General features: G+C 44.1%; 1 protein-coding gene across 1 annotated transcript in view; it reads left to right on the top strand.

Annotated features, from left to right (window-relative positions):
* Positions 1 to 6,982: 6,982 nt before the first annotated feature.
* Positions 6,983 to 8,103, top strand: part of DMAP1 (DNA methyltransferase 1 associated protein 1) — a 15,383-nt gene continuing 14,262 nt past the window's right edge. The window contains exon 1 of the mRNA XM_053799498.2: positions 6,983 to 7,123. The gene's annotated coding sequence lies outside the window, so the exon portion shown is untranslated. The remainder of the gene's footprint in view (positions 7,124 to 8,103) is intronic.

The following is an 8,103-nucleotide window of genomic DNA, read 5'->3' as shown; positions in this document are numbered from 1 at the left end:
ACACTTTACAAGCTCACTTTTATATACTTTATAAGCTCACTTTTATATACTTTACAAGCTCACTTTTATATACTTTACAAGCTCACTTTTATACACTTTACAAGCTCACTTTTACATACTTTATAAGCTCACTTTTATATACTTTATAAGCTCACTTTTATATACTTTACAAGCTCACTTTTATATACTTTATAAGCTCACTTTTATATACTTTACAAGCTAACTTTTACACACTTTACAAGCTCACTTTCATACACTTACACGCATACTTTGATACACTTAGATACCTCACCTGAGGAAGTGTCCAAGAAGTGTGTAAAGTGTTCTGTGTACACCTTAACTCTTGTAGTAGTAGTAGTAGTAGTAGTAGTAGTAGTAGTAGTAGTAGTAGTAGTAGTAGTGGTAGTGGTACTAGTAGTAGTAGTAGTGGTACTACTACTACTACTACTACTAGTAGTAGTAGTAGTAGTAGTAGTAGTAGTGGTACTAGTAGTAGTAGTAGTAGTAGTAGTAGTAGTAGTAGTGGTACTAGTAGTAGTAGTAGTAGTAGTAGTAGTGGTAGTGGTACTAGTAGTAGTAGTAGTAGTAGTAGTGGTACTAGTAGTAGTAGTAGTAGTAGTAGTAGTAGTAGTAGTAGTAGTAGTAGTGGTACTAGTAGTAGTAGTAGTAGTAGTGGTGGTACTAGTAGTAGTAGTAGTAGTGGTGGTACTAGTAGTAGTAGTAGTAGTAGTAGTGGTACTAGTAGTAGTAGTAGTGGTACTAGTAGTAGTAGTAGTAGTAGTAGTAGTAGTAGTAGTAGTAGTGGTGGTACTAGTAGTAGTAGTAGTAGTAGTAGTAGTAGTGGTACTAGTAGTTGTAGTAGTAGTAGTAGTAGTAGTAGTAGTAGTAGTAGTAGTAGTGGTGGTACTACTGTTCCACAAGGCACAGTACTAGCTCCCATCTTGTTCCTCATCCTCATATCCGACATAGACAAGGATGTCAGCCACAGCACCGTGTCTTCCTTTGCAGATGACACCCGAATCTGCATGACAGTGTCTTCCATTGCAGACACTGCAAGGCTCCAGGCGGACATCAACCAAATCTTTCAGTGGGCTGCAGAAAACAATATGAAGTTCAACGATGAGAAATTTCAATTACTCAGATATGGTAAACATGAGGAAATTAAATCTTCATCAGAGTACAAAACAAATTCTGGCCACAAAATAGAGCGAAACACCAACGTCAAAGACCTGGGAGTGATTATGTCGGAGGATCTCACCTTCAAGGACCATAACATTGTATCAATCGCATCTGCTAGAAAAATGACAGGATGGATAATGAGAACCTTCAAAACTAGGGAGGCCAAGCCCATGATGACACTCTTCAGGTCACTTGTTCTATCTAGGCTGGAATATTGCTGCACTCTAACAGCACCTTTCAAGGCAGGTGAAATTGCCGACCTAGAAAATGTACAGAGAACTTTCACGGCGCGCATAACGGAGATAAAACACCTCAATTACTGGGAGCGCTTGAGGTTTCTAAACCTGTATTCCCTGGAACGCAGGAGGGAGAGATACATGATTATATACACCTGGAAAATCCTAGAGGGACTAGTACCGAACTTGCACACGAAAATCACTCACTACGAAAGCAAAAGACTTGGCAGACGATGCACCATCCCCCCAATGAAAAGCAGGGGTGTCACTAGCACGTTAAGAGACCATACAATAAGTGTCAGGGGACCGAGACTGTTCAACTGCCTCCCAGCACACATAAGGGGGATTACCAACAGACCCCTGGCAGTCTTCAAGCTGGCACTGGACAAGCACCTAAAGGCAGTTCCTGATCAGCCGGGCTGTGGCTCGTACGTTGGTTTGCGTGCAGCCAGCAGCAACAGCCTGGTTGATCAGGCGCTGATCCACCAGGAGGCCTGGTCACAGACCGGGCCGCGGGGGCGTTGACCCCCGAAACTCTCTCCAGGTAAACTCCAGGTAAACTAGTAGTAGTAGTAGTAGTAGTGGTACTAGTAGTAGTAGTAGTGGTACTAGTAGTAGTAGTAGTAGTAGCGGTGGTACTAGTAGTAGTAGTAGTAGTAGTAGTGGTACTAGTAGTAGTAGTAGTAGTAGTAGTAGTAGTGGTACTAGTAGTAGTAGTAGTAGTAGTAGTAGTAATAGTGGTACTAGTAGTAGTAGTAGTAGTAGTAGTAGTAGTGGTACTAGTAGTAGTAGTAGTAGTAATGGTACTAGTAGTAGTAGTAGTAGTAGTGGTATTAGTAGTAGTAGTAGTAGTAGTAGTAGTGGTACTAGTAGTAGTAGTAGTAGTAGTAGTAGTAGTAGTAGTAGTAGTAGTAGTAATAGTAGGCTGCAGAAAACAATATGAAGTTCAACGATGAGAAATTTCAATTACTCAGATATGGTAAACACGAGGAAATTAAATCTTCATCAGAGTACAAAACAAATTCTGGCCACAAAATAGAGCGAAACACCAACGTCAAAGACCTGGGAGTGATCATGTCGGAGGATCTCACCTTCAAGGACCATAACATTGTATCAATCGCATCTGCTAGAAAAATGACAGGATGGATAATGAGAACCTTTAAAAGTAGGGATGCCAAGCCCATGATGACACTCTTCAGGTCACTTGTTCTATCTAGGCTGGAATATTGCTGCACACTAACAGCACCTTTCAAGGCAGGTGAAATTGCTGACCTAGAAAATGTACAGAGAACCTTCACGGCGCGCATAACGGAGATAAAACACCTCAATTACTGGGAGCGCTTGAGGTTCCTAAAACTGTATTCCCTGGAATGCAGGCGGGAGAGATACATGATTATATACACCTGGAAAATCCTAGAGGGACTAGTACCGAACTTGCACGCGAAAATCACTCACTACGAAAGCAAAAGACTTGGCAGACGATGCAACATCCCCCCAATGAAAAGCAGGGGTGTCACTAGCACGTTAAGAGACCATACAATAAGCGTCAGGGGCCCGAGACTGTTCAACTGCCTCCCAGCATACATAAGGGGGATTACCAACAGACCCCTGGCAGTCTTCAAGCTGGCACTGGACAAGCACCTAAAGTCGGTTCCTGACCAGCCGGGCTGTGGCTCGTACGTTGGTTTGCGTGCAGCCAGCAGCAACAGCCTGGTTGATCAGGCTCTGATCCACCAGGAGGCCTGGTCACAGACCGGGCCGAAGGGGCGTTGACCCCCGGAACTCTCTCCAGGTAAACTCTGGCACTGATGGAGTGAGGATGTCTCCCTCTGTCCACTGTGTCTCCCTCTGTCCACTGTCTCCCTCTGTCCACTGTGTCTCCCTCTGTCCACTGTGTCTTCCTCTGTCCACTGTGTCTTCCTCTGTCCACTGTGTCTTCCTCTGTCCACTGTGCCTTCCTCTGTCCACTGTGTCTTCCTCTGTCCACTGTGTCTCCCTCTGTCCACTGTGTCTCCCTCTGTCCACTGTGTCTTCCTCTGTCCACTGTGTCTCCCTCTGTCCACTGTGTCTCCCTCTGTCCACTGTGTCTCCCTCTGTCCACTGTGTCTTCCTCTGTCCACTGTGTCTCCCTCTGTCCACTGTGTCTCCCTCTGTCCACTGTGTCTTCCTCTGTCCACTGTGTCTTCCTCTGTCCACTGTGTCTCCCTCTGTCCACTGTGTCTCCCTCTGTCCACTGTGTCTTCCTCTGTCCACTGTGTCTCCCTCTGTCCACTGTGTCTCCCTCTGTCCACTGTGTCTTCCTCTGTCCACTGTGTCTCCCTCTGTCCACTGTGTCTCCCTCTGTCCACTGTGTCTCCCTCTGTCCACTGTGTCTCCCTCTGTCCACTGTGTCTTCCTCTGTCCACTGTGTCTCCCTCTGTCCACTGTGTCTCCCTCTGTCCACTGTGGCTTCCTCTGTCCACTGTGTCTCCCTCTGTCCACTGTGTCTCCCTCTGTCCACTGTGTCTTCCTCTGTCCACTGTGTCTCCCTCTGTCCACTGTGTCTTCTTCTGTCCACTGTGTCTTCCTCTGTCCACTGTGTCTCCCTCTGTCCACTGTGTCTTCCTCTGTCCACTGTGTCTTCCTCTGTCCACTGTGTCTCCCTCTGTCCACTGTGTCTCCCTCTGTCCACTGTGTCTTCCTCTGTCCACTGTGTCTTTCTCTGTCCACTGTGTCTTCCTCTGTCCACTGTGTCTTCCTCTGTCCACTGTGTCTTCCTCTGTCCACTGTGTCTTCCTCTGTTCACTGTGTCTTCCTCTGTCCACTGTGTCTCCCTCTGTCCACTGTGTCTTCCTCTGTCCACTGTGTCTTCCTCTGTCCACTGTGTCTTCCTCTGAGATACTTGTCCTCACCTAACACTGTCCACTGTGTCTTCCTCTGAGATACTTGTCCTCACCTAACACTGTCCACTGTGTCTACCACTGGGATACTTGTCCTCACCTAACACTATCCACTGTGTCTTCCTCTGAGATACTTGTCCTCACCTAACACTGTCCACTGTGTCTACCACTGGGATACTTGTCCTCACCTGACACTGTCCACTGTGTCTACCACTGGGATACTTGTCCTCACCTAGCACTGTCCACTGTGTCTACCACTGGGATACTTGTCCTCACCTAACACTGTCCACTGTGCCTTCCTCTGGGATACTTGTCCTTACCTAACACCGTCCACTGTGTCTACCACTGGGATACTTGTCCTCACCTAGCACTGTCCACTGTGTCTACCACTGGGATACTTGTCCTCACCTAACACTGTCCACTGTATCTTCCTCTGGGATACTTGTCCTCATCTAACACTGTTCACTGTGTCTTCCACTGGGATACTTGTCCTCGCCTAACACTGTCCACTGTGTCTACCACTGGGATACTTGTCCTCACCTAGCACTGTCCACTGTGTCTACCGCTGGGATACTTGTCCTCACCTAACACTGTCCACTGTGTCTACCACTGGGATACTTGTCCTCACCTAACACTGTCCACTGTGTCTACCACTGGGATACTTGTCCCCATCTAACACTGTCCACTGTGTCTACCACTGGGATACTTGTCCTCACCTAACACTGTCCACTGTTGGTCAGTTAGTCAGGGCGCCATAATTCGGCTCCTTCATGGTCAAAGGAAATACTGTTGTTGTTGACTCAGTTGGGGGGTCACTCGTCTTCAGCATTTTTACTCAGCTAGTTGTACTCAACTAATTGTACTCAGCTAGTTGTACTCATCACTCTCTAGATTGTGCAACTTCCTGACTACTCTATGACTGAAGCAATACTTCATAACATCCCTGCGACTCATCTGTTTTCAACTTCCAGTTGTGACCCCCTTGTTGCTGTGTCACATTAGTGGAACATTGTGTCCCTCTCCACCTTGCCATTTGCTTTCAATATTTTATAAGTCATCATCCCTCTAATTTCTCCTCACTGCTCACTCCATGACTCTGGGACTAGTTTCATAGCAAATCTTTACATTTTTCCATCATATTTGAATGCTTTATGAGATGTGGGTTGCTTACTGACACTGCTGCTCCAAGATGGAGCAGCAGCTGCGACAGAATGAGAGGAGGATTATTATTTTTATTTTTCTAGCTAACACACATGTAATCTTACCTTATTCCTAGTATATCGCCTTTATAGTATAATAATAAGATATTATCACCTTTATATTGTCATAATAAGGTAAAAGGACCCAAATGGAAATAAGTCACTGTCTGATTTGTTTGGGTTATCACAGGTTCACTACACATATACTGCTATGCATGATAATCTATGTAACTGTATTTGTGTATACCTGTATAAACTTACTTATATATACAGTGTAAAGGGTCAAAATACTTCCTTATTGAAGTTCTTAAAAATTATCCTTAAATTTTCCAGTCTCGCGTTTGCTGCAGCCATTATCTGTTTGTGTCTAGTAAGTTTATTTAGGTACAGCTACACATAAGTGCAATTATCACATATAGTTTAAAATATGTGTAATTACCTAGAATAATCCCAAAATGTCAGACAAAGTGACTTATTTCCATTGGACTTACTGTGTGTGTAGTTGTGTGACTCTTCCGGGTTTAGGCAGAAGCTCCACCTGACCTAAATGGGAATTTATTGTTCCTGTTTCCATTATGGGAGAAACTTTGTGGCTGAGATGTGAACAATATATATTATGGAGGACTCCAGAGAGGGAGGACTGCCACTGTTATGGTCACCATAATACTGAAAATAAGTCACTTTGTGTGACCTGGTTTTAGGCTTATTCTTGATAATTTATATTGTATATGATAGTTGTACTTACATGTACATGTGTCTAAATAAACTTACTTACTTAATTATTTACTTTACTTACTTGCTTACTTTACTTACTTAATTACTTACTTTACTTACTTGCTAACTTTACTTACTTAATTATTTACTGTACTTACTTGCTTGGTTGCTTACTTACTTACTTGCTTACTTGCTTACTTACTTACTTACTTACTTGCTTAATTGCTTGCTTACTTACTTAATTACTTTACTTACTTACTTGCTTATTTACTTGCTTACTTACTTACTTGCTTACTTGCTTACTTACTTACTTGCTTAATTGCTTGCTTACTTACTTAATTACTTTACTTACTTACTTGCTTATTTACTTGCTTACTTACTTACTTGCTTACTTACTTTACTTACTTACTTACTTTACTTACTTACTTACTTACTTTACTTACTTGCTTACTTACTTACTTGCTTACTTACTTACTTTACTTACTTACTAACTTACTTAGTTACTTGCTTGCTTACTTGCTTACTTACTTGCTTACTTACTTGCTTGCTTACTTACTTATTTACTTTACTTACTTTACTTTACCTTACTTACTTTACTTGCTTACTTTACTTACTTTACTTACTTGCTTACTTACTTACTTGCTTGCTTACTTACTTACTTGCTTACTTACTTACTTTACTTACTTACTTACTTTACTTACTTATTTAATTACTTACTTTACTTACTTGCTTGCTTACTTTACTTTACTTAATAACACAGACCGGCGAGGCCGGGTTCAATAACACAAGTTTTACTGGCCCTTAACACAAACAAAAACATAGTTCTTCTTGGGAGAAAATTTCAAGAGTTGAGTAAATCACAATAATAACAATCTTTAGTGTGGACAAGTAGACTGTTTCTACACAACTTGCTCAGGTAAGTTCTGGTTATTATATATTACTGCTGGAAGGTAATATAATGCTTGTAAGGCTGTGTATTACGTATTATTGTCCCTTACTGTGACCCGTGGCTTAAGCTCTCGCTTCACACGGTGAGGGTCCGGGTTCGATTCCCAGCGAGGGTAGAAACACTGGATGTGTTGCTTTACACTGGTTGTCTATGTTCAACCGTCAGCAAAATAGGTACCTGGGTGTTAGTGGACTGGTGTGGGTCACATCCTGGGTGTTAGTGGACTGGTGTGGGTCACAACCTGGGTGTTAGTGGACTGGTGTGGGTCACATCCTGGGTGTTAGTGGACTGGTGTGGGTCACAACCTGGGTGTTAGTGGACTGGTGTGGGTCACAACCTGGGTGTTAGTGGACTGGTGTGGGTCACATCCTGGGTGTTAGTGGACTGGTGTGGGTCACATCCTGGGTGTTAGTGGACTGGTGTGGGTCACAACCTGGGTGTTAGTGGACTGGTGTGGGTCACATCCTGGGTGTTAGTGGACTGGTGTGGGTCACAACCTGGGTGTTAGTGGACTGGTGTGGGTCACATCCTGGGTGTTAGTGGACTGGTGTGGGTCACATCCTGGGTGTTAGTGGACTGGTGTGGGTAGCATCCTGGGTGTTAGTGGACTGGTGTGGGTCACATCCTGGGTGTTAGTGGACTGGTGTGGGTCACATCCTAGGTGTTAGTGGACTGGTGTGGGTCACATCCTGGGTGTTAGTGGACTGTTGTGGGTCACATCCTGGGTGTTAGTGGACTGGTGTGGGTCACATCCTGGGTGTTAGTGGACAGGTGTGGGTCACATCCTGGGTGTTAGTGGACTGGTGTGGGTCACATCCTGGGTGTTAGTGGACTGGTGTGGGTCACATCCTGGGTGTTAGTGGACTGGTGTGGGTCACATCCTGGGTGTTAGTGGACTGGTGTGGGTCACATCCTGGGTGTTAGTGGACTGGTGTGGGTCACATCCT

This window comes from Cherax quadricarinatus, chromosome 84 (genome assembly GCF_038502225.1).
Source record: "Cherax quadricarinatus isolate ZL_2023a chromosome 84, ASM3850222v1, whole genome shotgun sequence".
Lineage (NCBI taxonomy): Eukaryota > Metazoa > Arthropoda > Malacostraca > Decapoda > Parastacidae > Cherax > Cherax quadricarinatus.
This window is presented reverse-complemented; position numbering and strand designations above follow the sequence as displayed.